Here is a 14585-nt window from a genome sequence, read left to right as displayed (position 1 = left end):
TGTGTAGGTCAAGTCTTTTTTTCCCAGCAAGTACTGCAGACCAGTCTAGCCAATTCTTCTGGCTAGTTTAAACAGTATATAAAATTGTGAGACGAAAGGAGGGAGTCTTTATGTAAAATTTTATGTCTCAGTAAAATAAAAACCTAAGTGTGCATTAGGTAATGGCCAAAACGAAGGATGTCTAGTACTTTTGTAGGTTTTGAAAAAAAGAGGATATGTTTTACTTGTATTTCACTGCTCTTGGGAAAGGCTGCAATGACAGCAGAGTTTGTGCTTCTATAATGCATGATTTATAGAGACCATGTAATGGGATAGAAAAATAAAATAATATTTATGATGTTGTTTAGACCATTATACTGACTTTCCGATAGCTCGAATCTGTCTGTGTTCATGGACAGCATAAAAAGTAGCATTATTCAGTCATTATATGAACACACATGCAAACTGTGGGAGAATACAAGGATTTTAACCCCTTCCCGTCAGTAATCTGTATATATACGTTCCTACTGCACATACCCCGTGCAGTAGGAGTGTATATATACATTCCTGACTGAGGGGCTTACTGATGTGTAGGGGACCTCTGCAGTGAGAGCATCCCCCCACCCATCAGTGTGTCCGGGGCCGGAGGTATTGAGAGGCAGCGGCGATCCCGCAGCTGCGTCTCATTAACCCCTTAAACGCTGCGATCTATAGCGATCACAGCATTTAAGGTACTCAGTGACAGAACAAGCAGAACTGAGCCATGCTGCAGGGGTCCTGATCGCTTGTACAGACGGACGGGGTAAGCCTCTTACCTCCGTCCTGTTGGTTCGGCGATCTGTGCATAGAGTCTGCTCTCAGGCAGGCTCTATGCATAGATCACCGATAACACTTATTTATGCTATGCTATGGCATAGCATAGATCAGTACATGCAATCTAATGATTGCATGTTTTACAGTGAAAAAAAATATAATAAAAAATGTTTAAAAAGTATTTAAAAAACCCTTATAAAGCCCCCTAATAAAATATTAAAAATAAATAAACATATATCGTAGCATGTGGAGTTGTCCGATCTATTAGAACATTATTGTTTCCGTGCGGTGAACGTCGTAAATGAAAAAAAAAGGATTATAAAAAGAGATCAAAAAATTTCTAGACGTTTATTAGGGAATTGATATGATGCCTACAGAATGGTCTTTGTGGAAGATCATTGGTCTTTGTTTAATTGAATTGGAAGTCTTCTTACACTTGCAATGATTACCTGGAAGGGATCGCCTTGCTGGGTCACCAACAGAAGCAGAAGTGGGTGAGCTATCAATAACCCATTACTTTCATGATTTAGCTGTATATCTGCAGCCATTATGACCATTTTTTAATAACCAACAACATATTGGTCATTGGCCAGGACAAAATAAAATATATTACAATATAAAATATCATTGCATCTCAGTATACACATGAAAACTGACAGAGTGACCATTACCTTAGACCGTAGGTGTCAAACTCAAATACACAGTGGGCCAAAATTAAAAAGTTGGACAAAGTCGCGGGCCAAACTTGATAATTATTGAAGCGTGAATGCAACAGTGCTGGCACTGTTAGAGCAGCATGCAGTGTTCCTGGCACTGACAGTGATGTATGTTTCCCAGCCCTGTGCACTATGATAAATGACATTACATGATAAATTACTATGACATGATTAAACCCCAACCCATTTAATAGCCGATCCCCCCAAAATTGCCCCACATATTAACCAGCCTTTCCAATAGTGCCCAAATAGTAGCCAGCCCCCCAAATGTCCCATATAGTAGCCAGCCCTCCCCAATAGTCTCATATAGCAGCCAGCCCTCCCCATAGTCTCTTATATAGTAGCCAGCCCTCTCCCATAGTCTCTTATATGGAAGCCAGCCCTCCCCAGTAGTCTCATATAGTAGCCAGTCCTCCCCATAGACTCTAATATAGTAGCTAGCCCTCCCCATAGTCTCTTATATAGCAGGCATCCCTCCCCATAGTCTCTTATATATTAGCTAGCCCTCCCCAATAGTCTCATATAGTAGCCAGCCCTCCCCCATAGTCTCTTATATAGTAGCCATGGTGGGCCAGATGTATTTAAAACTCTGAAATGCCTGGTGGGCCAAAAATAATGTCACCGAGGGCCAGATTTGGCCCGCGGGCCAGAGTTTGACATGACTGCCCTAGACTTTTTTTAGCGAATTGATATGATGCCCACAGAATGGTCTTTGTGGAAGATCATTGGTCTTTGTATACTTGAATTGGAAGCCTTTCTACAATTGCATTGATCACCTTGAAAGGAATCACCTTGCTGGATCACCTAGCTTTTAATGCTACTGAAATTCCTAGTATGTGGAAATTGCAAGTCTATGGAATCCCGGTATACACACTGTATATACTCTGACTGGGATTCCTTGCAGCCATACAAAAAACTAACATGTCAGTTTTGTGCAGCTGCTATACATTGTGCAAACAATGTAAAGTGCAGCCGGATCCACAGGGACGCTGTTGCTACATTTCCATTAAAGGGGTGCACAGATCTGTCATTACAATCAATGGGTCAGTGCAAATACGGATTGGGATTAGAATACACATCCGAATCCTGTTCGTAGTTGTGGGTCTTAGTCTCTTTTAAAGTAGGATAATTCTTCCAACAGTTGAAAACTGGATTTTACAACAGTGGCAAAAATCTAAGAACATCTGCTCTTTCTTCTATATGTCTAAAATGTGGAAAGAATCTTTTTTCTTTTTCTTTTTTCCCATTTTATTTTTGTGATCATGTAAAGAGGATTATTATAAGGATGTAAAGCTGGTCAGATTATTATTATTATTATTATTATTATTATTATTATTATTATTATTATTATTATTATTATTATTATTATTATTGCAAACAGTGTAACATGTTGATTTACTTTATCAACTCGACTAATAAACTATTGTTTGCTGTGAAAGTTAAGGTTATTTTTTTTTTTCATTCTAAACTAATTCGTAAATTAAATAATGATAACGTTTTTATTGCTTGTGGGTTAAGTAAATGTAATACATGAGTGTATGATAAAAACAAATGTCATACAGTTCATTTTAGTGATGTGCTAGACGTCTTTTTCCTCACCAGCTGCCTTTATTTCCTCTTTCTTTGGTAGAATCCCTTTTTCAACCCACGGGGCTTCCTGTCAGTCTTATTTTCTTTCATGAAATACAAAGAAAGCCACACTGGTGCCAGAAGCTAATATCGCAATATATTATGTGGTATTGTAGGGAGCAGAGTTGGCCTGGCCAGGTGCCAGATAACAAGATAAATTGAAGAGTGGCCATATTGTGATGGTCACCTGTTCAGTTTAAAAAGTCTAGCAGAGGTTTTGTCATAAAAGGCTAGGTGTATTTTTATGTAGATGGTAAGATATCAGTTCATCTTGGAAGGGGATGAACTATAGATATAGGTAAACTTTAATGTCGGGTTGGTTCGGCCCTCGGAAACCCTATGTATGTACAGTATAATTCAATGGTCTCTTCCTATTTTTGTACATAATAATTTATATATGGGAGGTATGTTATTGTGGGAAAAAAAATTTGAATAAAGATTACTTTGGATAAAAAAAGATATCAGTTCATTAAGAACATGGGCTTTGTAGTTGTATAAAGGATTTTCTGATTGTAAGTTTTCTTTTTAGTTCACAAACACAAACGATACCTGAAAGGGACACCTGATAAACAATCACAGAAAACATTACGGGCCAATGGTCCCTCTGTCTTCTTTTTAGTTGATACATTGGACAATTATAATTTCTGAATAATCAGAATAATTTGCTATTGTAAAGGCACAAGATGATCAATGATAAAATTATTGTTTATAGATAATATGGGTAAATGGATCATGCAAACCTAAAACCTGTCCGAATCACCCTATTGCCCTCAAGCAGCAGGACCTAACCTAACAGCTCCTTATATCTCATCTTTATGAAGGCCTGTGAAGTGGGGGACTGTTAATTTGGAGTTAATACCAATACAATACATTAATTAAAAATCCCATCCTAGTGCTGACGCCATTGGGATCATACATGCTTAACCCCTTAACCCATAGCTGCACCAGGACGTTATTGAACGTCCTCGTGCCGCTATGGGAGTTCAGAGGGGGGTCGCGCGGCGACCACCCTCTGAACTGCCGCGATCCCGGGTGCCGCGTGTAGCCCGGGCTCGCGGCTATTAGCGGGCACGGTCCGATCGCCGTGCCCGCTAATTAAGTACTTAGAAGCAGCTGTCAAAGTTGACAGCTGCTTCTAAATACTTGCTGTTATCCATACCTGGTGGTCTAGTGGGGGGATCGCCCCCCTGCGGCGCGATTGCGGGGGGGCGATCCCTGCATCCATCCCGGGCCGGGATCTGCTCCGTAATGGCGCTGATCCCGGCTCGGCATTCTATTGCTTTTGGCTGCAGCAGCCAAAAGTAATAGAACACCGATCTCATGGATTCATGCAGTATAACTATACTGCATGGATCTCTATGAGAGATCAGAGTGCATATACTAGAAGTCCCCCAGGGGGGCTTCTAGTATATGTGTAAAGTAAAAGAAAAATGTATTTTTAATAACACAAAACCCCCTCCCCTAATAAAAGTCTGAATCACCCCCCTTTCCCCATTTTATAAATAAAAATAAATTAATTAATTAATAAACAAACATGTTTGCTATCGCCGCGTACGTAATCGCCCAAACTATTAATTAATCACATTCCTGATCTCACACGGTAAACGGCGTCAGCGCAAAAAAATCCCAAAGTGCAAAATTGCGCAATTTCTGTCGCATCAAATCCAGAATAATTGTAATAAAAAGCGATCAAAAAGTCATATATGCGCAATCAAGGTACCGATAGAAAGATCACATCATGGCGCAAAAAATGACACCTCACACAGACCCATAGACCAAAGGATAAAAGCGCTATAAGCCTGGGAATGGAGCCATTTTAAGTGACGTATATTTGTTAACAACGGTTTGAATTTTTTACAGGCCATCAGATACAATATAAGTTATACATGTTACATATCGTTTTAATCGTAACAACTTGAGGAACATGCATAACAAGTCAGTTTTACCCCAGGGTGAATGGCGTAAAAACACATTTCCCCCAAATAAAAGAAATGCGTTTTTTTTTTTTCAATTTCACCACACTTTGAATTTTTTTCTGGTTTCCCGGCACATTTTAGGCAAAAATTACATCTGCCATAGCAAAGTACAATTAGTTGCGCAAAAAATAAGGGCTCACTTGGGTCTCTAGGTGGAAAAATGCAGGCGCTATGGCCTTATATACACGAGGAGGGAAAAACGAAAACGCAAAAATGAAAACTGGCTGTGTCCCCTAAGGGTTAAGGTCAAAGCCAATTTTTGTTTTTGCACTTTTGCTTTTTCCACTTTATGTTTAAAAGTCCATAGCGCTTGCATTTTTTCACCTAGAGATGTATATGAGCACTTATTTTTTGCGAAACCAATTGTACTTTGCAATGACAGACATTATTTTTCCATAACATATGCTGCGAAACCGGAAAAAAATCATTTGCGCTGTCAAATTAAAATAAAAAAGGAATTTGTTTTGATTTCAGGGAGTTTTGCATTTACGCCATTCGCCCTATGGTAAAACTGACTTGTTATGCATGTTCCTCAAGTCGTTACAATTACAACGATATGTAACATGTATAACTTTTATATTATCTGATGGCCTGTAAAAAATTCAAACCATTGTTAACAGATATATGTTCCTTAAAATCACTCTTCCCATGCTTACAGCGCTTTTATCATTTGGTCTATGCATCTGTGTGAGGTGTCATTTTTTGTGCCATGATGCGTTCTTTCTATCAGTACCTTGATTGCGCAAATACGACTTTTTGATCACTTTTTATTACATTTTTTTCTAAATTTGATGCGACCAAAAATACGCAATTTTGCATTTTGGAATTTTTTTGCGCTTACGCCGTTTACCGTGCGAGATCAGTAATGTGATTAATAAATAGTTTGGGCGATTACGCGTGCAGCGATACCAAACATGTTTGTTTATTTGTTTATTTATTAATATTTATAAAATGGGAAAAGGGGGGTGATTTGGACTTTTAATAGGGGAGGGGATTTTTTTATAAATAAAAAAAACATTTTTACTTTTATTTTTACTTTAACTAGAAGTCCCCCTGGGGGACTTGTATATAAACAGCAATGATCTCTCATAGAGATCAATGCTGTGTATATACACAGCAAAGATCGATCATATCGGTCATAGATTGCTATGGCCTGCTGCAGGCCATAGCAATCTATTGCCGAGCCGGGATCAGCGTCATTCCGACGCTGAGGCCCGGCACGGGCAGAAGAACGGATCTCCCCCCCGCGATCGCATCGAGGGAAGGGGAGATCCGTCCCACTAGACACCAGGGATGTGTGGATCTAAGCCTCTAAGTGCAGCTGTCAGGTTTGACAGCTGCACTTAGAGGCTTAATTAGCCGACGTGGCAACGGGACCCGTGCCGGCTAATAGAGGCACCGCCCCGCTCTGAACACCCCCTGCGGCACCATGACGTATCAGATACGTCATGGGTCGCTAAGGGGTTAGAAGTGAAACACAGTTTCAGCTTTTCCATATGTAAAAAATATTTTGATATTTGAATTTTCCATATGTATGAACATTTGACCCTCAGATCCTAAGATGAATGTGTCATTTTTATAAATTCTCTATCATCCAAAAATAAATAAATATAGATAACTGTGTACTCTCCACTCGGATTAGGCTCCACCTTAGCTTCATAATAGGATAGTACATTCTGTCAGGGTAGAAATAATAGTCATCCCATTTATTTCACAAGCAGGATTACAATGAAAGGCAACAGACTTTTAAGCACAGGTCACAGAGCATGCTTAAAAAAATCAGCCCCAGTACATATGGACCATGTGCCAGCTGTACAGCATACATCTAAATGCTGTTAAACCCTTCATGAGGAAAGGTCACTGATGCACGGAAGGTCACATTGAAGCAGTGTTTCTCCTCAACTTCTAAGAGCAATAACACTTTTATTTTTCCACCTAAGGGCTGGTAGGCAGCCATTTTGTGCCAAGATCTATAGTTTTTGTGATTTTGTTAGTGGTATAGTGGTACATTATTGTTGAAAAGGAAAAATTTTGATAGCTTTTATTAATTTTTTTTTCTGCAATCCTGATGTTTTTTTCCCTTCTTTTTGTTTACAGGGAACAATATTGTTATATTTTGATGGATCAGACAATTCCACATGGTAAAATACCAAATATGGTTATTTACTTTTGATATTTTTTTGTGTATTGGTAAAGGGGGATTTAAACTATTATTGGGGAGCAGTTTTTTTTTACACATTATAAGTCCCCTAAGGGACTAATATATGCAACCATTAGATTGCATGCACTGATAAATGCTATGCCACTGCACAGCATTGATCAGTATTATCAGCAATCTGCACATAGAGTCTGCCTGAGGGCAGACTGTTTGAGAAGATCACTGTTCCTGACTTTCTTTATCACTGCGATCACTATAGATCACTATAGTGATTAAGGGGTTAATGACAGGCAGCCGTGATCATGAAGCACTTCATTATCTCAGTCTTCTGCGACACTGTGTGCAGGGCTGATCACGTTGAAGCAGCCACACATACATTAAAACTCCTTCACAACAGTCCAACTGCTTGGGGCATCGGCAACAGGAACATATATATATATATATATATATATATATATATATATACATAATACTGGGGTGAAGGGGTTAAAAGCAACTAAGCCAAAATGGATGCTCGATAATAATATATGTCAGTATTTTTTGGTTCAGTACATAACTCTATAGGTAATATATTCCTTCTGACTTTATTATAACATTCTAACAGACTGTATTTTATGAATTAGCCCTAAATCTGATCTCCTGTGTAAGCCATATTTATTTGTCCTTGAAGGAGAGGAAATCTGCATAGGAGTAATTGTAATTTGTTTTTAATTAACATCTGATATATTACAAGCCCTTTAGAAAACACCTTATGGACAGGACCGGTATGCATATTGGTTGTGCTTTGTAAGATTTTAACTAGCAAAAAAAATAAAACATAAAAACAACCAATAATTCACTATATACTGTGCAGGGGTTTCTCTAAAATATCATCTTTATCCACAAAAAAGTTTAATTGCAACTACAGAACATACAGCTGGCTGTGAATGAAGGGAAAGGTTAAGTCAACTTGCTCTATACACACATGAGTTATTTCAGAATCTTTGTTCTTCTAAATGGCATTTATTAACACAAGGTTTCATTTTCCTCATATCTGAGCAATGACACAGTGTTAATTTTTCACTCAAATCGAATAGATTTACTTTTGCTGTCAGTCTGTTGAAAGGAGGCCACAGTCTGGGACACAGAAAAATGAATATGCTCCTTTCAAGTTGTAGCATAGGTATACTCTTTTTTTAATAGATTGGATATGTAATTGACTTACAATGTCATAGCAATAAGAATAAATAATAATGCTTTTAGAGTTATTCAGAATGTAAATAAAGAGAAATTTTCAATGTAAATTATTTAAAACTTCATGAAGTGTTTGTTCATGGAACAATGAAATATTGTGCTTTTTTACTCATATTGATTTTGGTAAACAGTATTGTCTTCTACTTTTATATTACATTATGGGTGGATTCACATGCATCAGATTCTGTTGCAGAAATAAAGATCAGGCTGTGTAGGAGCTGAAATACAGTCCAATCTGCTGATGTTATCCCAAAAGCTTGCAATTTTCTATCAACAAGGGCCGTATTTTGTACGTGTCGAGTAGCCTCATGTTCTTCTATGGGATCCCGGCCGGAGCGTATACACATAGTGTATGCTCCGGCCGGGATCCCTCGCGGCGCCGCAAAGAACTGACATGTCAGTTTTCTGCGGCCGCAATTCAGTGAATTGCAGCCTTAGGAAACAATGTCAGTTCACACAATGAAGAGAGCGGCTCCAGCTCAGAACTCGCCCGCATCAGAACTCTGGAATGATCACCCGGCCAGTACTGAAGGAACGGCTGGTCTGTTCCGGTGTGTGAACATAGCCTGAAGGAGAAATCTTGCCAAAATGGTGCAGGAATGTAATAAAGGATCTATATTTACCCAACCCCCTCCCCCCTTCCGCAGTGCAGCATCACAAACTCACTGATTGCTGCCGGGTCCCAGTTTCTTACAGGTTCTGGTGTCATCACAACCTAGGAGGAAGGGCCCACTCAGTTAGTCAGTGACTGCTACAGTGTCCCTCCCCAGTCACTGACTGGCTAAGTGGGCAAAGCCTGAACATTCATGATGTTACAAGAGCAGGAGCTGCAGGAGGCTTGTGGGGGTCTGTGAGCAGTGATGCAGCGCTGCAGAGGCACTGGGACAGATAGGTATAAATTGTTTATTATGTTCCCGCACCCCCTTGTCCTCCCTGGATTTTTCATTTTGACAAGAGTTTTCTATCTACTGTCTAACACAGTACATAGGGTGAGATTTATCAAACATGGTGTAAAGTGAAACTGGCTCAGTTGCCCCTAGCAACCAATCAGATTCCACCTTTCATTTTTCAAAGAGTCTGTGAGGAATGAAAGGTGGAATCTGATTGGTTGCTAGGGGCAACTGAGCCAGTTTCACTTTACACCAAGTTTGATAAATCTCCCCCATAGTTTTTCTCATAATTGCAGTTGTAAGGTTTGTTCCCAAATACCAGTAGAACAGGCAGCAAAAACTGAAGCAAAAAATGCATGTAAATGTATTCATAGAATAGTTGAAGAAACAGTTAAAGCCAATGAGGAATAATTGAGGCAAGTGCACTACAGAGCTATATGGTGCCCTAAAATCACAGGGTATCTGCTGCTCCGTGTCAGCAGTATTTTTGGAAATCCTGTTCACCACATTGTAAAATCTAACTGACAGAACACAAATGTAGGCTATTGCTCCATGGCTTAGCCTACAGTATGTGCACTAAATTGGCCTGTTCTGTAATGCTCTGCTCAGCAGGTGTGTAGGAATAGTCCCTTTGTTCTTTAGATATGCCATAACCTTCTTTGATGGGAATACCCCATAGTGTTATTATTTTTGGAACAGAATCACATCATATAAAAAGTTCATGATGACTATTCAGCGCGCATGGACTATTTGTACTTTGTGTTGTGAAACTGTATCAATTTTTTTTTTTTTTTTTTTTTTTTTTTGTCAAGGAAGCATCCCCCAGGCCATTTAGAGCCCGGAGCCGGAATGTCCCTTTACTCCACCTTCCCTTCATCCTCATGACTTTAAAAGACAGGGCTATTTTAAAAATCCACAAAAATCCACAAAACTGCCATAGACTTCAGTTCAATGATGCATGAACAGCCCAATAATGTGCCAAATTAAAGTGTATGCCTTTTGAATCATCCAATAAATCAACAGCAAACACCAGCTTTCTTTTACTTTACACTGGTGTGTAAAACACAGAAATTCTATCTCCCCCCTCCCCCTCCTCCTCCCCACCCAAAAAAAGGTAACAAACGGTAACATGTAGTTAAGTAATGGTTAAGGAGTAAGCAGCTTGTATTTGTCGACACACAAAGGAATTTGTGATAAAGACATTAACCATAAGCCTTGAAACATTTTATTAAATATAGCTCATTGTTTAAATTAGTAAGAGTTTTAAGAGGCACCAACACATATCTTTGACAATATTTAAAGAGTCACTGTCGTATTTATTTATTTTTTTTGCAGAAATCAATAGTCCAGGCGATTTTAACAAACTTTGTAGTTGGGTTTATTAGCCAAATCTGCCATTATCTGCATGTAAAAAGCCTTTTCCCAGGTCCCCCCCTCCTTCCTCTTTTCCATCCACTGCAAAAAATCAGGAAATTGTGACTTGTCTGTTCTAGGGAGAGGGGAGGGGGGAGGAGGGAGTTAGCCAACAGCAGAAAGCAGATAACAGAGGATTACAGGCATGGAGCTGGGTGACAGCTGTAATCAGAGCTCAGAGAGGTCAGTGCTGACTATCCCAGGAGATAACGGGTGAGGTATTTGTAGATTAACTCTTTGTTGTCCTGTTTTGGTCTTTTCTTTAGCTCTCTCCATAGGAGAACAATGAAGACAGGGGGAGAGCTTCAAACTGCTTTTTCATGATAAAAATACATTTTTTGGCTAATAAACCTAATTACAAAGTTTCTTAAAATCTCCTGGACTATTGATTTCTGCAAAAAAAAAAAAAAAAATCACGACAGTGACACTTTAAGGATTTTGTTTTATCAACATATGGGCTTAAAATGTGAACTTAATTGATGGTGATCATGAATATAGATAGTTTATTGTCTCTATTGCATTCCATATAAACTCCTGTTGTTCCTTCATGGGTGCTACTATTCTGCCCAAGGGGATATCATGGTAGGTGATTGGCCATGGGAGTCAGTTGACTTGCCCTAATTCACTACAGAGGTCTTGAAATTAAGAGGCAATAAAATAAGTATATTCCAAAATCTGTTAATTGTTTCCAACCAGACAACTATAGGTGCCATGGAGAATATGCAAGACTGGAGGATTAGAGCCTAGTTAGAGATAGATAGATAGATAGATAGATAGATAGATAGATAGATAGATAGATAGATAGATGGATAGATTATCTGAAGATATTTTATCCAGGGATCACAGAAGAAACCTTCTCCCATAACAGGCAAATGTATAGGTGCATAGATAGCTGTCATACATGATTACCTTACCTCAGGGGGGACCCAAAGGCCACTCTTCCACATAGAAGACACCAGTAACTAAAATGGTATATGGGTAAAGCTGGGGTCTAGGGTTCAGGGTGGGAAATGGAACAAGGACAATTTTGCATGGAGTTGTAATTGGGTGGTAATTTTTTGTACAGAGCTGTGGAATATGTTGGTACTATACCACTAATAATAATGCTAATACTGTTAGGTGTGTGGGTTGCAGATTTTGCATTACGGCTAAAGATCTTCAAGTTACTCCTATTTAAGGATAAAACAGAACTGAGACAACTCTATGTCAAATATATCTTTACCATTTAAACCCTCAATGATTATTTTAACACTGATATTATATCATTTGCATGAATATCAAGTAAGATTTATGCTAAAATGTCCTCTGTCTTCTCTTTTCTTAGAATCAAAGTGATGATTTAATTTCCATGACTGTGTAAACCATCACTGGAAACAACCTGCATCAAAGGTAAGGAATCTGCCTGACAAGCTTCTTACTTGTGCAGCAACCAAAACAAATGGAATAAATGGAGAACTGCATGTTGCCTTTATGTGCTTACTTTTCCTTCATCTTTCTTTATTAAAAAAAAATGTGATTATTATTATGCCCCAGGTAAATAGTACACATATTACCTTAGGTATTGGGACTTTATTATTCATTTCATATTAGCATTCCTACAGCAGCCCAACTTATTAATGTACCATTCAACCATTACTATATATATCATACCATTACCTATATATTTTACTCTATTCAATAACACACTGTATGTAAGTCACAGTTTAAAAAAAAAAAAGAAAGAAAGAAGAAGAAGCCATAACCCTTTCCAATCACCTGTACTTGACAAGTTGGACTTGGACCAACATAGTTACAGAGGATCACCAAGTGGGCCCAGGTACTGATGCAGTAATGGGCTCCATAGATCCAGAAGAAAACAATCCCATTTGGTGGTGACTTTACAGTCAATCGCTTTCTACAAGTGGCTGTATCTTATCTGTTGATTCACATAAAAACCTATTAGACTATAGTGATGAAATGTTCTGTGTTTGCAATAATAACAAGAATGTTTTGCTTGTTCTGCACATGTTGAGTATAGGTGAGAATGGAATAAAATTATTTTCTATCCAACTCTAGCAGGGGGTATTGATTGCTATATCTAGCTATAAAGGTTTAACGTTTTCATGTGAATGGGTCAGTAACCTTTCAACAAACTTTGCATAAATCAATAGTACAAGTGGAAATAAGAAACTTTGTAATATATCTTATTAGTCCAACATGCCTGTTTCTCTATTTATCAGGATCCTTCATCTACTCTCATCATTGCTAAAAATCCATCTTAAAGGGTACCCCAGCATTAGAAAACTTTTTATATAGGTACTCCAGCATGAGAACATTTTTATATAGTGTTGAAGTTATTTTTGGGGTGTGGAACCAATTGCCTGCATTTCTATGATTTCTTATGGGAAAATCTGCTTTGGTTTGAGAGTGGATTTGGATTACAAGCATGGCCCCGGAACGAATTATGCTCGTAATCCAAGGTACCACTGTATATATAATTTTTTTTTCTTGCTTATACAAGTTGCTGATACACTAATTTAGATTGCAATAGAAAAATCATATACTTACACTTTATTTCTATTTCTAATTATGTCATAAAGCTATACAAGTAATAGAAAAATAAGTTCAAAGCACTACAAAATGTAATCTGAAATTGTTATATTTGAGACTAGAGTTTTATGTATAACAAGTGTAGTCAGTACTTGGAAAGTGGGATTTGTTCAAAGTCATAAGACGTGACATCACCAGCATATCAATGAAGACTAAATTGAGCAATGTATACGAATTTAAAGTACATCTATATTTTTATTTAACATGTTAATGCAGTTGGTCCCCAACCACATGTGTCTCATGACCCCCTGCTGTGTGACTTTCTATAAGAGTACTAAGTTATGCCCACACCGCAATTTACATTATTGCAAAACACTGTAACCACCAATCAATATAAGTTTTTTTTTTGTATACTACCCATATAAAATTTCACACTAACATATATATATATATATATATATATATATATATATATATATATCAGGACAATGGCAATTTATTATTTTTTCTTGCCTACTTTTAAAATCTTTCCTTTTTGGAGTTGAATGTGGTTCATAGTTTTTCAACAGCTGGAGGGCCGAAGGTTCCCCATGCCTGTAATAAATGTTTTATCCAATATTGATGGCTCATCCACTGAATAGGACAGGCCATCAATAGGGATCCAACTCCTGGCCACCCTCATCAACCAGCTGTTGTAAAGGGGCCACAGCTTGTACTTGCATTGCTATACGTTTGGTGGAACAAGTGCACCGGATCCGGAGCAGATCCACAACAGATTTGATGGTGCAGATTTGATGCTGTGTTCAGTTATTTAGATCAAATCAGCTGTGGATCTGCTGCGGATCCGCTGTGGATCTGCTGTGGATTCGCAGCAGAAAATCCGCTGTGATACAGTGTGTGTGTGTGAAGCTACCCTTAAAGGCTGGATAATCCCTTTAGGTATATATTGGATCATTTATGTGACTGGTAGGAGTTCAGTACATTTACCTTTACAAAACAGATCTTTACTGTCAATCATACCAATGCTTACAAGAATGTTGCAAGGTGCTTAGTAAAGAAAAATAGACCCTAAGATAGAATAGGCATAGTATATTGAGAAACATGCCCTTATGTATAACCCATTTAAATGTATTTTTCTTTTATAGAATAAGCTACTTAATAATATTCATGAATACAAACAAGTGATTCCTTTTCGCCGGTAAAACTAGAACAATTTCTGAGCAATGACAAATTCTCTTAATACATAGGC

At 38.2% G+C, this 14585-nt stretch overlaps 1 protein-coding gene across 5 annotated transcripts in view; it reads left to right on the top strand.

The window, feature by feature from the left end:
* TENM3 (teneurin transmembrane protein 3) overlaps positions 1 to 14585 on the top strand; it is a 1065662-nt gene that overhangs the window by 230336 nt on the left and 820741 nt on the right. For 4 of the 5 annotated variants that reach the window (XM_069977777.1, XM_069977778.1, XM_069977779.1 and 1 more), the window contains exon 2: positions 12132 to 12196. The gene's annotated coding sequence lies outside the window, so the exon portion shown is untranslated. Of the gene's footprint in view, positions 1 to 7210; positions 7255 to 12131; positions 12197 to 14585 lie in introns of all 5 variants that reach the window. The other variant, XM_069977775.1, reaches the window with a different exon arrangement.

The sequence above is a fragment of the Dendropsophus ebraccatus genome, chromosome 7 (assembly GCF_027789765.1).
Source record: "Dendropsophus ebraccatus isolate aDenEbr1 chromosome 7, aDenEbr1.pat, whole genome shotgun sequence".
In the NCBI taxonomy this organism is placed as follows: domain Eukaryota; kingdom Metazoa; phylum Chordata; class Amphibia; order Anura; family Hylidae; genus Dendropsophus; species Dendropsophus ebraccatus.
The sequence above is the reverse complement of the archived record's forward strand: the minus strand, read 5'-3'. Positions and strand labels throughout refer to the sequence as shown.